The following is a 20,177-nucleotide window of genomic DNA, read 5'->3' on the forward strand; positions in this document are numbered from 1 at the left end:
TGAGGGCCGTTCCTTCAAAGCAGCGGAGCGCTACCTGCCAGCCATTGCCCTAGGGCTGCTGATGAGAAAGGTTTGATACCATCCTTCCTTTAGGGTGAATCTGCAAGATTCCACAGGGTGATGAAACTAAGGAGAGAAAATGCTTTCCCCAGGGGGGGCTCAGCCTCTGGTTCCTCTCATGCCTGGTTTGCAGTGAAATGCTTAATGAATTTGCTTTGCCTTAATGTACTTCAAAGAAAAAAAAACCTAACCCATTATTCTATGCCTATTTTTAAGGTAGTTTATGACATAGAAATAAATACCAGCACAGTGTGTTCCAGTCTCGAATAATCAAATGCTCCCTGACTTGGCATAATTTGGCTTTCACAAAGGGATTCTAATTGACAGAAGTTTTGCAAAATCAGCAGTTGGTATTTCGAGACTCCCATTTGGCAATTACTTTGTTAATATAACAGGCTTTGATGTATAAATTTGAAGAGTGGTTTTGAAAAGAGCCCTGACCAATCTGTGTATGGAACCTAACAAATGAAACAGTGGAATGTCTTCATCCAAGGGAAAATAGCATGCATTTGTGTATACTGATATAGTACCAGTGTACAAATCCCAAACACTGTATCAAATCCCAGACCAAAGTATATATAGGCCTTCCCTTCTGCTATGGCTAAAGCCTTGATCATGTACTGAATCTTTGAAGTCTCATGAAGATCTAAAAATCAATGCACTTGCTTCTCATTTTAATTCCTTTTTGGTTTTGATTTTATAATTACTTGAGCCTATATGGGTAATTCCAGGTACACTTACATTTCTTTGACACATTAAAAAAGGTTTTGTGTGTGTGTGTGGGGGGTGCTGGGGTTGTGGCTCAGTGGTAGCATGCTTGCCTAGCATGTGTGAGGCACTGGGTTCGATTCCAGCACCACATACAAATAAATAAAATAAAGGTCCATTAACAACTAAAAAATATTTTTAAAAAAAGGTAGTCAGGGGGAATTGAGGAAGGCCGGCATAGTTGGTTGATTGACAGAGTTGATTTCTAGGTGTAAATGTACTCTCCATTACTATTTTTTTTAGTACTACTTGAAAACAACTTATGTCCATCCTATTGGGATTACAGGTATGAGGAGGGTCATATAATTATAAGGCAAATTTGTTGATTTCCATTTTCCACTACTGTCAACACCTTGAGTGTTGACAATATATCACAATATATTACTCACTGTTGTATTCCCCAACAGCTAGGACAAATATGTGCACTATTTGTACTAACATATAGTATATGCTCATTAAATATTTTTTGGTCTGACCATATAATTATGCTTATTAAATACTTGTTGAATGAATAAAATGTTATTAAAAAATAAGAACCATAGCAAATGAATTTTTTTCTTTGTATGGAATAAGCCAATTGATATGTTCAAATGTATTTGCCTATAGTATTTCATTTCCATTTTAGTATTACAAATGGCTTTATATGCATATAATAATTTAACAAATGTTTAAATATGATGATGTCACAATACTGTTTTCTTATGCATTCAGCCACATTTCCCTCTACATTTGTTTAGCTTCCTCTTCCCCTGATCTCCTATCCTCTAGCCCCCTGGCCCTCCTCCCCAACCTCAAACAAATATTAGTAACCTCATAATAGGCATGATTAACAACACAAATGCAAGTGCCAATATTCCTTGTTATCAATATTCCAGCACCACAACTCACAAGCTGTGTAACTTTGAGAAAGTTTCATAAATTTTCTGTGACTCAGTTTCCTCCTCTGAAAAATGGAGACCATAAAAACCTACCTCAAAGTGGTATAGGAATTGAATAAAGTAAAATATGTAAGCTCTTAAAACAGTGCCTGCTCATATGTTCATATATGCGCAGAAGGCTTCCGTTCCTCAGTACATGGGCCTCCTGGGGCTGCACACAGTAGAGCAGATTGCTTCCTCATATGAATGAAGCTGAGAGGTAGAGGGGAATAAGTTGCAGTGCCTTTTAGGACCCAGTGTCCAAGATGCAGCCTTTGCAACAGGAAGTTTTAAATGTGCTTATGTTAAAATTTCAAATGACTATAATTAAAATACCTTCAGAGTTTCCAATCTTGATTAAAAAGTGACCATTTGGGATATCAGCAAGGTGGAAGACTAGAGGTGCTTGGTGCAATTCCCTCCACAAAAAAGACCCCCCAAAAGGAAAAAAAAATGATTATTCCACTGGAGTGTTCAGGGCAAAGTGCTGGAGTACAGTGGAAATCCAGCAGAAATGTTGTGGAGCACAGACACACAAAGGCCTTATAAAGAACAGGACTCTGGGCACAGCATGCCCAGTGCTGCTGGTGAACCTGCCCTGCTGATGAGAGCTACCTCCCAGCTGGCAGAGCAATCCCACAAGCCCCTGCATACAAGGCCATTGAGATACCTCAGGCATTGCCAATGCTGATTAGAGCTGAAGATGCTACAAAGACACTATAGGGTGGTGCCCGCCTAGAACAAATGACAACTTGTTCTGGTCAACCAACACCCAATGACATATGTCTAAGAGAAAGTCTTTTACTACAAAAGTTGGTAGAGGCAGCTGAACCACCAGTTGCACAAAGGTCAGTGTAGGGACACAAGATGTATGAAATAGCAAGGTGACATGATGCCCCAAAGGAACACAGTAACTCTAGTAAAAGAAAGAAATGAGATTGGCAATTTCTGGATGAAGAATTCAAAACCATGATCTTAAGGAAACTCAATGAGTTACATGAAAATATGATTAGTCATTTCAACAAAATTAGGAAAACAGTTTATGAGCTAAATGAAAAGCATAGCCAAGAGATAGAGACCCAAGAGAAACTTTGGTCACAAAACAAGTTTCAACTAGTTTTAAAAAATTCAAAAGTATCATGGATCTTCTCTGACTACAGTAGACATCAACAAGGGGAGGAACTTTAGAAATTGTACTAATGTGTGTACTAATAATTACACAAAAAATACAGCCAATGGTCCTGATATGATTTGGATATGAGGTGTCCCCCCAGATCTCCTGGGTTCATGCAGGAATGTTCAGAGGTACAATGATTGATTACAAAAGCTGTAACCTAATCAGCTTTTTTGATTTGAATGGACTGAGTAGGTGGTAAGTATAGGGAGAGGAGGTATGGCTGGAGGAAGTAGATCACTGGGCACATGCTTTTGCAGTTTATATTGTGTCCCTGGCACCTTGATTCTCCCTCTCTCTCTCTGCTTCCCAAATGCCATGAATTGAGTAGATTTCCTCTTCTGTGTCCCACCTGCCATGATGTTTTGCCTCACCTTGAGCAAAGGGCAATGGAATCCTTTGACCATGAGCCAAGTGAGACCTCTGAAGCTAAGAGACAAAATAAGCTTCTTCTCCAAGTTGTTCTTTTCAACTAGTTTGGTCACAGTGACAAAAAGGTGACTAACACAGGGCCAATGAAGACATCAAAAGGGAAATTAAAATGTTTCTTGACACAAATGAAAATGGAAACCCAACATACCAAAACGGGTGGGATTCAACAAAAGCAGCACTAAGAGGGAAGTGTAAAGAAAGAAAGAAGAGAAAGGAAAGAAGGAAGGAAGGAAGGAAGGAAGGAAGGAAGGAAGGAAGGAAGGAAGGAAGGAAGGCAAGAGGGAGGGAGGGAGAAGGAAAGAAAGAGACAATTTTCAAATAAATAGCCTAACATTGTGACTCAAAGAAGTAGACAAATAAGAACCAACCAAACCCAAAATTAGAAGGAAAGACATAGGAGTACAGCAATAATGAACAAAGGAAAGACTAAAAAACAATGCAAAAGATCCATGGAGTGAAGAGCTGGTTTTATTGAAAAGATAAACAAAGAAAAGATAATTTTGATTTATTTAAACTTTACCAAGTCTTAGAAAAAGATTGAAATCTTCCTGTTCTTTTTCCAAATCTAACATAACTTTAATACAAAACAATTGAATTCTCTGGAGTACATACCTAGCAGGGGGAGTGCTGGGTCATCTGGCAACTGCATGTTTATCTATTTGGGGAATTGTCAAACTGTTTTACAAAGTGGCTGTCACATTTAAAACCCTCATTAGTAATATATAACAGCTTAAGTTTCTGTACATCCCACCACATACAATGGTCTTTTCTATTATGCCATTTTAGTGGATTCAAAGTAGTATCTCAATGTGGTTTTAATTTGTTTTTCTCCTCTTCTGCATGCTGGTTTTTCAAATTCTGTATGTATTTTTCAAATTCCTTTTAAAGTATAACATTTTAAATTTTGGTGAAGCCCAATTTATTTATTTTGTTGTTTGTGCTTTTACCACTAGATATTGACTAACCGTGTGTGTGTGTGTGTGTGTGTGTGTGTGTGTGTGTGTGTGTGTGTCTCCATGGTCAGCAAGGCCTCAAATGTTAAAGCATTAGAACACAAAAAGGTTGGGGGCAAGGTGCAGAATAGAAGGGGCATGAAGTAAAGGGAGGATGGGAAAGACAGTAGAATGAATCAGACATAACTTTCTTATGTTCATGTATGAATATAGTACCAGTGTAACTCCACATCACGTTCAACCACAGGAACAGGATCCTAATTAGAATAAGCTATACTCTATGTATGTATAATATGTCAAAATACATTCTACTGTCATGTATATCTAAAAAGAACAAATAAAAAATATGTTAAATAATTAGAATAAAAAGACATATTTACTACAGTCATGATGGATAATCTTTGGATGTGTTGCTGGATTCAGGTTGCTAGTGTTTTGTTAAGGATATTTGCCTGAATAGTCATAGGGAATATTAGACTGTAGTTTTCATATCTTGTGGTGTCTTTGTGTTTGTTATCAAATGAGTCTGTCTTCATAGAATAATTTGGAAAGTATTATATTCTTTTCTGTTTTTGAGAAAAAATTATAAAGAATTGGTGTTAATTTATCTTTAAAAAATTGGTTCACCAATGATGTCATCTGGTCCTGAGTTTTAGTTGCAGCGAGTTTTTGATTACTGATTAAATCTCTTATTATAGATCTAATCGGATTTTATATTTCTTCTTGAGGCAGTGTCTTTCTAACAATTTGTCATTTTCATGTAATTTTTTTTACTTAAACACAAATTTCATGAGCTCACCATTTCAGAAAATGATACAAAAGGCATATGGAAGTCTATGTTGAAGCATTGGGAGTGTCATCTTCAAATAAATTATATTCTGAGGTTATAGAAATAAAGGTACTAAACTACCATAGTTGATTCTTTTTTTTAAGGATCATTTAGTTGTCAGCAGCTTTGAAAACACCCACATGATCAGGACTTGATGAATAACCCTAAGGTGTCTAACCTGAAAATTGGAAGATAAAGTATCGTCAAATCTAATGTAAACTGGAAAGGAGAACTGTAAAGTCAAGACCAGATAAATTCACTGGCTAAAGTGAAAAAAATGAGTTATTGTATATCGTATGTTAAAATGAAGATTCCAAATACCAGCACACTTGGAGAGTGAAGGTGTTAGATTAAGAAGTCAGAATTTGTGGAAAGCATTTCTTAGAGCTATACTATAGCTTTTCCCTAAAAAATAGAGATAAATGGTGTCTGACCCTGTCTTAAAGATTAGGAAGGAGTGTCTCAACAAGATTACCTGAGAGAGGAGGTAGAGGACACTAAGCATTGGTGTTTGACTCCTGACTAGACAGAATGAGAGGAAGTTGTTTTGGAGGTCATCTGCATGCCTCAAATTTGCCAGGGCAAAGATGTATAGGTGCCTCCAAAGTATCAGATGTGGGACTTACGCGAGATGGAGGCAGTGTGAAGTTGACTTGGGTTTTGTATTCAATAGGGACATCAGTATGGGAGATGGCATAGTCATAGATAAAGGCAAGATATGGACCACAAGATTCTTAAAGGCTTGAAAGAAAGAGGGTTATCATACTTTTGAGAAATGCATTCACTAGAGTCAGGGAAACCCTGGGAAGAAAAATCTAGAAATGAATTCTTTTAAGAGCCTATATACATAATATAAACATGTGCCAGTTTCCCAGAGGAGAAATTAGCTTTTGGCTGTATAAGATAGGAATCTCATTTTTCTTTACCTCTTCATCCTTCCACTTCCCACTCCCCTATTCATCTAGGAATTGGGAAAAAAGCCAGTGATCAGTAGGAGAGGCAGAGATTACTGGTAAATAGGACTGCTATTGCCGACTACATGATTCTCTATTTAGAAAGACCCCCAAATTTCCACCAGAACACTTCTAGAACTAATAAATTAATTCAGTAAAGTAACAGCACACAAATTTAACACCCATAAATCAACTGAATTCCTATACATCAGTAAAAAAGTCAACTGAAAGAGAAATTAGGAAAACTATCCCATTCAGAAAAAATAAAATATTTGGGACTCAATCTAAAAAAGAGGTGAAAGACCTCTACAATACAAACTATGGAACACTAAAGAAAGAAATTGAAGATGACTTTAGAAGATAGAAAGATCTCCCATGTTCTTGAAGAGGCAGAATAAATACTGTCAAAATGGCTATACTACTGAAAGCGTTATGTAGATTTAATGCAATTCCTATTAAAATTCCAATGCCATTCTTCATTGAAACAGAAAAAGTAGTCATGAAATTCATTTGGAAAAATAAGAGGCTCAGAATAGCTAAAGAAACTCTCAGCAAATGAAGCGAAGCAGGAGGTATCACAATACCAGAACTTTAATTATACTACAGAGCCATAGTAACAAAAACTGCATTGTATTAGCACCAAAACAGACATATAGACCAAATCTGGTCAAAATAAACTATATTTATGTGGGTTTGACACAGAGACAAACCCACGTAAATATAGTTATCTCATCCTAGACAAAAGTGCCTAAAACATTCACTGGAGAAAAGATAGCAATCAATTCACTTCATCACCCTTTTGACCTCATTTTCATTGACATAGATCATTCACTTTTTGTGAGAAAATTTTTTTGTGAGAAATCAGATCTCTTTCTAGCTTCCCTGTCATGCCTGGAATGCGCTGGCAACATCGTGGCAAGAAAACTCTACTCCTTTCCTGAATTCAATGCTTACCATGGATTATGCCAATTCAGAGAGTGGAACCCTCGGCACTGGCTGGGCCGGTGGCAAGGAAGCTTCCTGATGTTCTGAACATTAAGGAAACCCATGCTCTGTCTATACTATGTCAAGGGTAGCAAGTCATTGCTTAAGGCAGTGAATCCCCAACTACACTGGCTCAAGGTGATCGAATATGTACGGTGAGCAGGAGAGGGAGGCACGGTGTCCAGGCCTTGGAGAGGATGGCTGCTGGGCTCCAGCCCTTGCCCTGAAGCCTCTCTCAAAACAAACAAACAAACAAAAACCCTGCCTTTTTAACTTTTCAAAATCTTTGCAACTTCAATTTTATTATACAATTTATGAAAAAAAATAAGAACAATTTCTCCCAAAGCATGGGAGAAAAGACAAAGAGCAGGGCAGGGAGAACTGTCCCAGAGAAAATCCTGCATGATGTGTCATTGCAGGTGGGGGCAGAGGAGACTCCTGGTGGATGCAGATGAGCTGCTGCCTGGAATCCTTGCAGAGAAGCCTGAGCACTTGGCACACCTCATCCCACACCATGTCGTCAGCCTCCAGAGAGCACAGGGTCTTGTGGCTGTCCCTCAGTTCTGTCTGGGCTGGGCATTTCCATTGGAGCCACTCTGTTTCTGGATGCTGTCCAATGGAAGCAGAGTACGCAGCATGCCCTCGATTTTTCCTAAGACCTTGCTCGCTTTATCCCTTAAGATCGGTTCTATCTATAAGCAGAAATTTCTCCACCTGAGGTCTGATAAAAGGCTTTATCAATTTTAGTTAATATTCAGATTGGTAAAAATAAGGATGCTAAATCTCCTTTATATGAATCTAGTGACCTGATATAGATCATAAACCAGGGTAATATTAACTTGGTAATAATAAAAACAGTTGTTGGAAGTATTTGGTGATCCTCCTCCTCACCCTCTTCTGGGCACAGGGTCCTGCTAGGAGGCTGGGCTAGGAGGGGGTGTGTCCAAGTGGAGGAAGTAAAGATGGATGGCAGGCTCTGGCACTTCCAGTACCCTTCTGCTGGGACTGCTCGGCCTCCTCAGGCTGCTGCTGCTCACAGGGCAAGGGAAGGGCAGGCTCACTGGGATACTTCTTGGAGTAGACCCTGGGAAGATCTGTAGGTCCTGCCCCCTGGGTTCTCTGGTGCTTGAGGATGAGGTAGGTGGCCATCCCATCATCAGATCTTCATCTGGCCACAGACACCCAGGTATTATAGGGGTGGTGACCCATGTTGATCATGAGTTTCATAATTGTGGGATCCGGGAGTTTGGGGAGTGCCTCACTAGAAGGACTGGGTAAAGCAGCTTCCCCACCCTGGCTCAGCCATGGGTGCCCCATGACCTGCTCTATGGTGGGCCTCTGTGTGGGGTCCACTGTTGGGATCCCATTGATGAGGCTCTGTGCTCCCTCAGACACATGCGGGGAATGTCATAGGTTCCCTGTGTGATCAGCTTCTTCAGCTGCTTTCTGCTGGCTGCCATGAATGGAAGTGAGCATAGAGAATGACCCCCAGGCTCCAGATGTCTTTGTCCAATATATCTTTGTATTCCTTCCCTTGGGCGAGTTCAGGGGCAAAGCATAGGAGAGTGCCCCAGATCTTCTTCAGCTTCTCCCCAGCTGCGAATCTGGTGCTCAGACCAAAGTGGCTGGGTGCCTCAGTCTGGCTGGGCACAGAATCACGAGCCACTCAAGCAGGAACAAAACTTTATTTTTGAAAAAGCCTCCAATACTCCGTTGGCGCTGGCAAGCCAAAAACTGGTCCACCCACGCGCGTCTACCTGAACCGGCAGGAACTTCCCCGGAATTCCCTCCTATTATCCTTCCCCAACCAATGGGAACTCTCCAGGAGTCCCATAACATGAGTCCAGGCCAAGGTGAACAGCAGGAGTCCAATTTCCATATGAACTGAAATTTCGGGGTAAGTTTAATCCTCTTATTAACAAAGCAAATTTTATTAACATATATTACTGTTGGTTTAGGGGAAGCTGAGTTTTTAAATAGGCATAAAGCAATTATCCTTCTTAGACTAACTAAGGTAAAGAGCAGGCTAAGAGTGAAACCAGAGAATGGGACAGGGTGTCGATTTTGCTAACTTTTTAAAATTTTGTTTGCCCTCTCTATTAGCCTTATATTTCTGTATTTTATGGTGTAACCGTTCAACTTTGCAGACTGATTTAAAGGAAAGCTTTGAGTTTGCCAATATTTGACTTGTATCTCTCCTTTCTACCCCTTATCTCTAGCTAAAAGCTTTCTTATTGTAAAGGACAACAGTAACATCATTAAAAAACTATGGTTGAAACTGTTATATTTATTATTATATAAAGCAACAAGCATTTTTTTGAAACACGAGGGATATGCCCTTCGATGAATACTTTGGAGGGATTGCTTGTCTGTACACCTTCCCCACACCATCTTTCAGAAGAGCCTATAAGCAAGGTTCCATTGAGGACTGACAATTAAATGTATGCAGGCATTTTCTAAAATGTCAAAATGCACATCTAATCTGTATTTTCTTCTAAGAGAAGATACTTTTCTTTTTTTTTTTTTCCTCTCCTTGAAAAGATAGCTTTTTCTCTGGTATCTTTTACCAGTAACTTAAGACCAAGCTGCCTCCGATCATCTTTCATGTTCATGCAGACTTGTTGTTAGTTTTGTTTGCTTGTCCAGAAGGAGATTTTGTTCTGTGCTCTGGGGCTGACTTTGAAAAGGAAGTTAAACACATACATGAAAATAGTCAATTACACTTATCGGCTAAATCCATTTGTTTTGTTCACTGCTCAGTCTCACTCTAAGACCTCAAATCAAGGGCAGAGATACTCAAAGGATATTGCTTGACTCTGCTGTGTGTGTGTATAAGAGTGTGTGAGAGAGAGAGAGAGAGAGAGAGAGAGAGAGAGAGAGAGAGAGAGAGAGAGAGAGACTGAGAAGAAGACTCAGAAAAATTGCAGAAGGCAGATTAAAGCTTAAAATTTTGTTTATGGAAATAAAGGATAAATCTATACAATTAAAAAATTAGAATCTGCTGAATTATGTCAGCTTAGTACTGCAAAATAGTACAGCCATTTAGAAAGGATGTGCAGTTTCTTAAAAAGTTAAACATCTACCACTACTCAGTACAGATGTTCTACTCTTTGGTACACATGCAAGAGAAATGAAGACACATGTCTAAACATAGGCTTGTGTATGAATGTTCATAGTGATATTGTTCATAATAGCCCTGAATTGGTAATAACTGAATGTCTATCAACTGGTAAGTGGATCAACAAAACATAGTAGACATTTCTAGTCAATGGAATACTACTCAACAATAAAATGATGTAAACTGATAGATGTAATGACATGCCATGATCTCAAAAACAGAATGTTAAAAGAAACATGTTTGATTCTAAAGACTGCTTACAATACAATTTTATTCATATGACATTTTTAAAGAGCAAAATGACAGCAGCAAAGAGTAGATCAGTTCTTGCTTCTGGCTGGGAGTGAAACGCATGGATTAACTGGGAAGGGTCTGGTAAGAATATTTTGGGACAGTGGAAATATTTCAACTTGGTTGTAATCCAGAATATGTGTATTATTCTTTTGTTAAAAGTCACCAAATCATACTCTGATAGTGGATTAATTTTATAAGGTATTAATTGTGCCTCAAGAAAGCTAAAAGTGATCACATTTACCTTGTGAGAAAAAAAAGTTGATCTTTTTTTTTTTTGCCCTTTTTAACTATGGTTGTATTGTTTGTGAATAAAATCAAATGTATGCTGACATTTTAGTCATTAAATTTTATAGCAGAAAGGGCGTTTTTGAACAAGATGATTCATTGTATTTGATTGCTTATAGACACATTCTCAACACAGAAAAAGATGTTAAGAAATTTTGTTTTTCTGTTTGTTACTGAATAAATATTGCTGAGAATCATAGTCTCTGGGACAGGAGTCCCCTGTGTTTCTCTTTTGCTAGCAAAGCAATAAAACGTCTTATTCCTTTTCCTCAGAACTATGTCCTCATTATTGGATTGGCATCATGGACAAGGACCAAGCTTCCGTAACAAATCTGGTACCCTGGGTGGGACCTCAAGGAACCCCATATCCATGCTGTGGTTGCAAGGTGCTGAGGATACAAGGTGCTGGCGAACTTGTTGAGAGCCAACTACAGGAGAGGTAGGAGACGAGTGAGTTGACTCTGGTTGAATTGGAGGAGCTGTTCCTATGAGTAAAGGGAGGGACTGAGGGACCGTCCTAGCAACTGCCAAAGCTCCTTTTGCTTTGGGGAACTCCTGCCCTCTCTTCCTGAATGGTAAGGTTGCTCCCCTGCGGTCCACTTTGAGAAAAAGGAATCTGAACTCAGGAAAGTTGTGACCCGTTTGTTTGGACATCTGATAAGTCCTCTAGTGTGCATGCCAAGACCCTTCATTCTACACATCTGGTTTTTCTGCATGGGGGACATCTGGTCCCTCTTTATGGGGACATCTGTGGCACTACTGGTGTAAGAGTCATGATTAAGCAGGACTCAAGAACATGGGAATATTTATACCCTCTCGTCTGTTCTAGGGTTCTCATCTGTAGGAAGGAGCTTGGAGATGTTGTGGCCCATTTTTCCATAGAAATGCAGTGTACAAATTGACACTGGGGAAATGGTCCACTTTGTGCTTTGAATATAGCCCTTGCTGCTCTGCCACTGCAACTTATGTTTAAAATGGACATGTCTCTTTCTCTTCCTCTCTCTCTCCTCTTCCATATTCTCTCACTTCCCTAAACTCAGGGGAAATAGGATTCCTGATTTTAGGCAGATTGATCTGTCCTTGAGCACACACCCACCACAGGAATGGAGTAATCCAGACTTTGGGGAATGGCACCAGAAGATCTCAGAAATTAACACCTCCCAACATAACAGGCGAATTACAACTCCAAGGAGAACATTTGGAATGTAGCCTTTGAATCACCTCTTTAAAAGCCCCTGTTACTGCCAATGGGCAGAATCACAGCCTCTAGGACAGAAATCCCTGTGTTTGTCCTTTGCTAACAAAGCAATAAAATTTCTTTTTTTCATTTTTCTCAAAATAAAATAAATAAAAGCTTTGCTTAAATGTACTGGTACATGATAACCCAAGTAGTCATTCGGTTAAATTGTTTGCTTGCTTGTCTGCAGATTTATTTATCTTGGCTCTATTATCAATAATGAAACCACAGTTATAGTAAAGTTAGCATCTTATACATTACCATTTTCAGAGTGCATGGAAAGAAAGGTTGGGAAATGTCCCTTTGTTAGTATATGGAATAGACAAAGTTTAATTCATTTTTTCAAAAAATTTTGCCACTAAACTAATAATTCTTTTTTTTCTTTTCACAAAATTGTTTTCATTTTTTTAACATAGCTCTTGACATCTCATATTTCATACTTTAGATTCAAGTGGGTTATGAACTCCCATTTTTATCCCGTATACAGATTGCAGAATCACATCGGTTACACATCCACATTCTTACATAATGACATATTAGTAACTGTTGTATTCTGCTACTTTCCTATCCTCTACTATTCCCCCTCCCCTACTAAACTAATAATTCTTATTCAAAATCTTTGCGCTTAAATTCTCTGAACTACTGCACAGTTTCTTTTTGCATGTTTGAGTATGTTGTCTTATTTCTTTCACATTAAAAATTTTTTTTATTCTACCCTCTCTATATTTCTAGATAAATTGATATTTTATTTTGGAAACAAAAATTAAATATACTATATAGTATAAGTATGTAGTATAAGTTACATTTATATTATAAATTATAACTAAATAGAAATATAATTCTCTAAAATTAGATATTTCTTTCAGTCTTAACAACTTTATTTGAAGAAAGGTCACAGTGCATCTCAAAATTACTTAGAAGTAAAGAAACTGAATTTCACAAAAGGAAATGGGCTAGCTCAGTAACCCCCTGGTTTGGTCTAGCCAAAGCTCCACCCTGTGCCTGTCTGTCTGCTCCTTCTATTGTATCTTGCCAGGTACTAATTTCTCCAGCTATACCAATTGATTAGGTTACTCATTCTTTGAATGAATGCAAATATATTTGTTATGAAAGGATTATGTTTCCCAAAAGTTAATGTGATGGAATCTTAATCCTTAAATTCATATCAATGGTATTTGAATTGAGGCTTTTGAAAAGTAATTAAATGAGATGAGGTCATGAGAGTTGGGCACACATGATGACATTAGTGGCTTTGTAAGCAAGAGACACTGGAATCGACCCGTTTGTTCTGTCTTGCCCAGTGATGCCCTCTGCCACATATTCCAGATGCAGAGCAGATACTGCAAGAAATAAATCTCTGCTCCATAAAGTGGTTCAGGTATGCAGAAGAAATGTCCAGAACATCTCCTTTGGGTGCTCACTTGTATCTATGCCATCTATGCCCAAGGAGGATGATTGTGTGCTGTGTAATGCACCTTCAGACATATTCTCCAGTCTAAATTGCATCCAAGTGTTACAGTTCTGATAGATAAGATCTTTCCAGATATTACTTCTAACAGTGTTCTCCAAGGTCACTCTTGGGGCTGGATGACCGCAGCAGAAACAGCCATGCACTGCCCAGCAGAGTGAGCTCATCCCTTCTAACCTGAGAAGGTTTTCTTTGTCTCTGAAGTCTCAGTCCTTACTTCTCTCAATACTTGCTGCTGGGGCTGGATCTTTGATATGCCTCTATGATCTAGAGATCTTTGATAAAATATGGAATTCTTTTCATGAGAGAGTTGAGATCACTAGTGAAGTTTCATAATCACAGGCCTTTTTGTGTTAAGCACGTGGATATGAACGTAACTCCTGATTATAAGAAGCAAAGGGAAGACGAAGCAGTCTTTGTGAAGTCCAAGGCACACATCACTCAAGGCACTGATCTGCTGGGAGGCTTCCTGGAAAAGAGGAAGCCTGCTGGTGAATGATTAGGCCAAGGAGATGAGGGAGAAGGCAGAAAGAAGAGAAGCTCCTTCCCCCTCCAAAGTGGTAAAGGGGGACCCCATCGATTCCATTCCATGAGATGCCTGTGGCCCTGGGTCCTATTACCTCATCCCATTGTTAGAAAAACTTGATCATAATCCAAAAACAGCATTTCCCCCCTAGCATTCTAATTTTACCATAAAAATCTCTGGCATCTGGAAATTATTATTTCAAGAACAATTCCCTGAAACAATAACCAATTTTAACTGTGAGATTTTCCAGGCACAGCTATAATATCCCAAACCCTCTACATTTATTTCTTAGTATTTTGCAGTGACAGCCAATGTTTGAATAGGTTATATGGTGTACTAAACATCTCATAAATATTAAAAAATGGTGATTGTTTTTATTTCCTACTTTGTAAGGTAAAGAGACTTTTATGGTTTAGACATGAGATGTCCCACAAAAGCTCATGTATGAGACAATGCAAGAAAGTTTGGAGGTGAAATGATTGGGTTATAAGAGTTTTAACTTACTCAGTACATTAATCCCCTGGTAGGGGTTAACTGGGTGGTAACTATAGACAGGTAGGGTGTGGCTGGAGGAGGTGGGTCCCTGGGGGCAGGACTTCCACATTTGTTTTTTGTTCTTGATGAGCAGAACACTCTCTGCTTCCTGGTGCCTCATTCCCAGTTTCTTTCCTCAGCTACACTCTTTTGCTGTAACATTCTGCCTCACTTTGGGATTCCCCCAAAATGGATTTTACTGTCTATGAAACTGTGAGCTCCAAAAATTTTTTTCTCCTCTGATTGTTTTTGTCAGGACTTTTGGTCACAGTAATGAAAAAGTTGACTAAAACAGAAGTTGAGGATCAGAGTGGCTCCCTACCTGATGTCACACGGTTGTAAATTGTAAGCACAGGATTTAAATTCAAGTCGACACAGACATAGGACCTTGAGCACACAGCAACAATCGCAGACCTAGTTTCTGCCCAGAAGTAGTTCCTTCTCCATTACTCAAAATTTTATCAGTTGGCAAAAACTGCATTCATTTTCTCCAGAGAAGAAAAAGAGCTATTGAATTCTAACCCCAGTGTCTTCTAGATGGGTCCCTGCGTTGCTTTCCATCTTGAGGTCAATGACATCATCTGTTAGATAGCAAGACAAGTTCAGAGTGTGATGACCATGTAGGCATACTGTAATATTAGCGAATAAAAATACACTGATATATGCTCATAAAAGTTTTAAGCTTCATGGGTAGGCACAAAAGTCATTTTTTCCAGGTAATCACAAAATTTAACTCATCATGTTATTATAGTCACCAAGGGTCCTATTTTAATAATTGCTACACAAACCCACAAACAAACCACATTTTCAATAATGAATCAGGCTATGATTTTGGCAACAGAAATACCTTATCAACAGAAGATGTCTGAATAGGGAAATGTAAACTAAGCATCTCAAACCACCTATAGAAGATATAACTGAAAAACAAAGATAAAATCTGAGTATTTTTTTGAAAATTTCTCCTAAGTGATTAATCATAATAGTGATACGTATAAAGCACGTACCCGTGGCCAAACATAATGTTAAGGCATGCCCTTGGAAGATCTTGGTAAATCTTCATTTGAGTCTTCTGCATTGGGAACACACTTCATCCTCAATTCCCCATGTTACAGACAGGGAAACTAGAACTTGGTAGTTAAATCTCACCCCGCGTTAGGCACATGGATCCAGGATTTGATTCCAGAGCCTACTCTCTCAATCAAGAGTTCACTTAAGGCTGGGCGTTTGGTACACACCTACAATCTTAGGAATTCGGAAGACTGAGGCAGAAGGATGACAAGTTTGAGGCCAGCCTAGGCAACTTAGCAGAGCCCTTGTCTCAAAATACAAAAAGAAAAAGTTTGGGGGAAATTGTTCTCCAAAGGAATTTATCTGCAATAGAGTCAACTAATAGTATATTACTGATCTTCCAAATAAGGTTATTTTTTTTTTCACAGTGAGCCTTTTTGTTATCAGCAATGAAGCACCAAGATGCACATTTAAGATGAAATAGGAATGTTTTGAACAGCTGTCCTCATCCACTTTTTTTTCCCATTGAAATTGAAGGACTGTACATTTTGTGCATAAATGAAAGCTGGCAAACAGGGCTTGATTTTGAGAAAAAAAAAGTCAGGTCAGACATACCCCATTCAGTCACTGAAAGAGATGAGACTCTAGATACTGCAACCAGAAACTTTTCAAAGAAAGCAGAGTACCTCAGTGATTTCCATATAAAAGACACTGGGGTTGGAATTCAATAGCCCTTCTTCGTTGGAGAAAATGAATGCAGCTTTTCCCAGCTGATAAAATTTTGAGTGAGGAAAAGAGGAACTCCCTGTGCTTCCTCCAGGCAGAAAATAGGTCTGTGACTGTTGCTTCATGCTCAAGTTCCTGCCACATCATGCTATATTGACAGATGATGTCACTGACCTCCAGAGTGAGAGCAACCAGGGGCCCTGTCAGATGCCTGGCCTCCTTGGGTCACTTGTGTCTTCTGTACCCGAGTTATTTAAGGGTAGGCCAAGTTCTCAGCTGGGGAGTCGTTCTTCTGGATGACCAGGAGAAGGCTGACAAATATGATCTGGAGGCACCCAAGTTACAAAGGCAGAACACTGGGGCCAGAAGTCACCTAACAAGACTCAGGTACCTGAATTTTTGGATTTGTATCTCAGCTCCCCCTCTTTGAGGATGTTGATATTGAGGATGTTGATATTGCTTTTTTCTTTAAAAATGAAGGTTGGGTTGTTAATGTACACAAAGCAATCAGAATCATACATAATTCACTTTAGTTAATCTCTCTCTTTCTCTCCAGGCTCATCCAATTCTTGGTGTTCTAGATTTTCAAAAGGCAGTGACCTTTTATGACAGGCTTAACTTGTCTCCTGACTATCATGCCAGCCACAGCTCCCCTTATGTCCTCCCTATAGGGCTACTTTATGCTATTTTTTCCAGGCACAAAGAAGATCATATTTCTTCACCTGAGAGTCTTTCTTTCCTTGATCCTGTCTCTGGACATGGGATCTTTATTATAGTCTGGTACTTTCAACTTTCCAAGCATATTTGTTTATAAGAGGTAACGTTTATTAGACATCTGCTATATGTTAGTATTTTTGTTTCAGTCAGCTTTTTTGCTGCATGACCAAAAAGATGTGACAAGAATAATTTTCTGGAAGAAAAGTTTATTTTGTGGCTCACAGTTTCAGAGGTCTTAATCCCTTGATGGCTGACTCCATTCCTTGGGGACTGACATGAGGCAGAACATCATGGTGGAAGTGTGTGGCTGAGGAAATCAGCTGGGAACACCAGAGAGAGAGAGAGAGAGAGAGAGAGAGAGAGAGAGAGAGAGAGAGAGAGAGAGGATATCTTGCACAAACTAGCTAGCTCTGTTCAACAAGGACAAAATATATATCCCAAAGCCATGCCTCCAGGGACCCACCTCCTCCAGTCATACTCTACCTGTCTACAGTTACCAGTTAATACCCAGGCTTTAATAAACCAATCACTTTACATCTAAACTTCCTTGCATTGTCTCACACATGAGCTTTTGGGGGACACCTCACATCTAAGCTATAACAATTCTAAATATATTTATGATAATATGAATCGAACCTATGCAGAAACTAAAGCAAATATCTATCAATTAAAATCTATCAAGGTTCACTGATCTGGAAAATAGTAGAGTGGGAGTTAAAATATAGGTTGGCATGGCTCCAAATCCTCTATTCTTTGTAGTATCTTTATTTTGTTCATTGACAAAAGATTAAAGTCCCAACAAGATAGGGATGCCCTCTCTCACCACTTCTATTCAACATAGTTCTTGAAACACTGGCCAGAGCAATTAGACAGATGAAAGAAATTAAAAGAATAACTATAGGAAAAGAAGAACCTAAACTAGCACTATTTGCTGATGATATGATTCTATACCTAGAAGACCCAAAAAACTCTACCAATAAACTTCTAGAACTAGTAAACGAATTCAGCAAAAATAAATCAAAGGCATTTTTGTATATCAGTGACAAATCCTCTGAAAAGGAAATGAGAAAAACTACCCCATTCACAATATCCTCAAAAAAAATAAAATACTTGGGAATCAACCTAACAAAAGAGGTGAAAGATCTTTACAATGAAAACTATAGAATCCTAAAGAGAGAAATAGAAGAAGACCTTAGAAGCTGGAAAGATCTACCTTGCTCATGGATAGGCAGAATTAATATTATTAAAATGACCATATTACCAAAAGCACTATACAGTTTCAATGCAATTCCGATCAAAATCTCAATGGCATTCCTAATAGAAGCAGAAAAAGCAATCATGAAACTCATCTGGGAAAATAAGAGACCCAGAATAGCTAAAGCAATTCTAAGCAGGAAGAGTGAAACAGGTGGTATCGCTATACCAGACATTAAACTATACTACAGAGCAATAGTAACAAAAACAGCATGGTACTGGCACCAAAACAGACTAGTAGACCAATGATACAGAATAGAGGACACAGAGTCTAACCCACAAAATAACAACTACCTTATATTAGACAAAGGTGCCAATGCCATGCATTGGAGAAAGGATAGCCTCTTCAACAAATGGTTCTGGGAAAACTGGAAATCCATATGCAACAAAATGAAATTGAATCCCTATCTCTCACCATGCACAAAAGTTAACTCAAAATGGATCAAGGATCTAGGGATTAAACCAGAGACTCTGCGTCTAATAGAAGAAAAAGTAGGCCCTAATCTTATCACGTGGGGCTAGGCCCCAACTTCCTTAATGAGACGCCTAAAACACAAGAATTAAAATCATGAATCAACACATGGGAAAGATTCAAACTAAAAAGTTTTTTCTCAGCAAAAGAAATAATATGTGAGGTGAATAGGGAGCATACATCCTGGAAACAAATTTTTACCCCTCACACATCAGATAGAGCTCTAATAATCTCTAGGGTATTCAAAGAACTCAAAAAGCTAAACACCAAAAAAAAAAAAAAAACAACAAATAATCCAATCAATAAATGGGCCAAGGACCTGAACAGATACTTCTCAGAAGAGGATATACAATCAATCAACAAATTTACGAAAAAATGCTCATTATCTCTAGCAATCAGAGAAATGCAAATTAAAACTACTCAAAAATACCATTTCACTCCAGTAAGAATGGAAGCCATTATGAAGTCAAACAATAACAAGTGCTGGCCAGGATGCAGGAAAAAAGCACTCTCATACATTGCTGATGGGACTGCAAATTGGTGCAGCCAATTTGGAAAACAGCATGGAGATTCCTTGGAAAACTGGGAATGGAACCACCATTTGACCCAGCTATTCCTCTTCTTGGACTATACCCAAAGGACCTAAAAACAGCATACTACAGGGACACAGCCACATCAATGTTTATAGCAGCACAATTCACAATAGTTAAACTGTGGAGCCAACCTAGATGCCCTTCAGTGGATGAATGAATAAAAAAATGTGGCATTTATACACAATGGAATATTACTCAGCAATAAGAAAGAATTTGCAGGGAAATGGATGGCATTAGAGAAGATTATGCTAAGTGAAGTTAGCCAATCCCCAAAAAACAAATGCCGAATGTCTTCTCTGATATAGGGGGTTGACTCAAAATGGGGTTGGGAGGGAGAGCAAGGGAGGAAGATTACCTCTAGATAGGTAATAGGGGTGGGAGGGAAAGGGAGGGAGAAGGGGAATAGCATGGATGGTGAAAGGAGACCCTCATCATTATACAAAATACATGTATGAAGATGTGAATTTGATGTCAACAAACCTTATATATAATCAGAGATATGATAAATTATTGTATAATGGTGTATTAAGAATTGTAATGCAAAAAAAAAAAAAAAAGATTAAAGTCCCAACCTAAGTTGGCAATCTTGTAAATACAATCTGTGGTTCACATGGAGAGTAAAAACAAATATATGTGGATGCACATTACTCACGGCCACTACTATAATTACCTAAGTTGCTATTTCTTTTCTTGTTCTTTTTTTTTTGTATTGGAGATTTAACTCAGTGGTGTTTATCCACTGAACTACATCCCCAACCCTTTTTATTTCTTATTTTGAATAGAGTCTCACTAAGTTGCTGAGGCTGGCCTTGAACTTGCAATCCTCCTGTTTTCAACCGGAGTTGCTGGAATTACAGGTGTGTGTCACCATGCTC

General features: G+C 38.7%; 1 pseudogene across 1 annotated transcript in view; it reads left to right on the top strand.

Annotated features, from left to right (window-relative positions):
• LOC308658278 overlaps positions 1–13,971 on the top strand; it is a 28,881-nt pseudogene extending 14,910 nt beyond the window's left edge. The window contains exons 2-3 of the transcript in view: positions 7,490–7,697; positions 13,831–13,971. The product of the transcript in view is annotated as an uncharacterized misc_RNA (transcript). The remainder of the gene's footprint in view (positions 1–7,489; positions 7,698–13,830) is intronic.
• The last annotated feature ends 6,206 nt before the right edge of the window (positions 13,972–20,177 follow it).

Source organism: Spermophilus citellus, assembly GCF_964194105.1.
Source record: "Spermophilus citellus genome assembly, chromosome: 10".
In the NCBI taxonomy this organism is placed as follows: domain Eukaryota; kingdom Metazoa; phylum Chordata; class Mammalia; order Rodentia; family Sciuridae; genus Spermophilus; species Spermophilus citellus.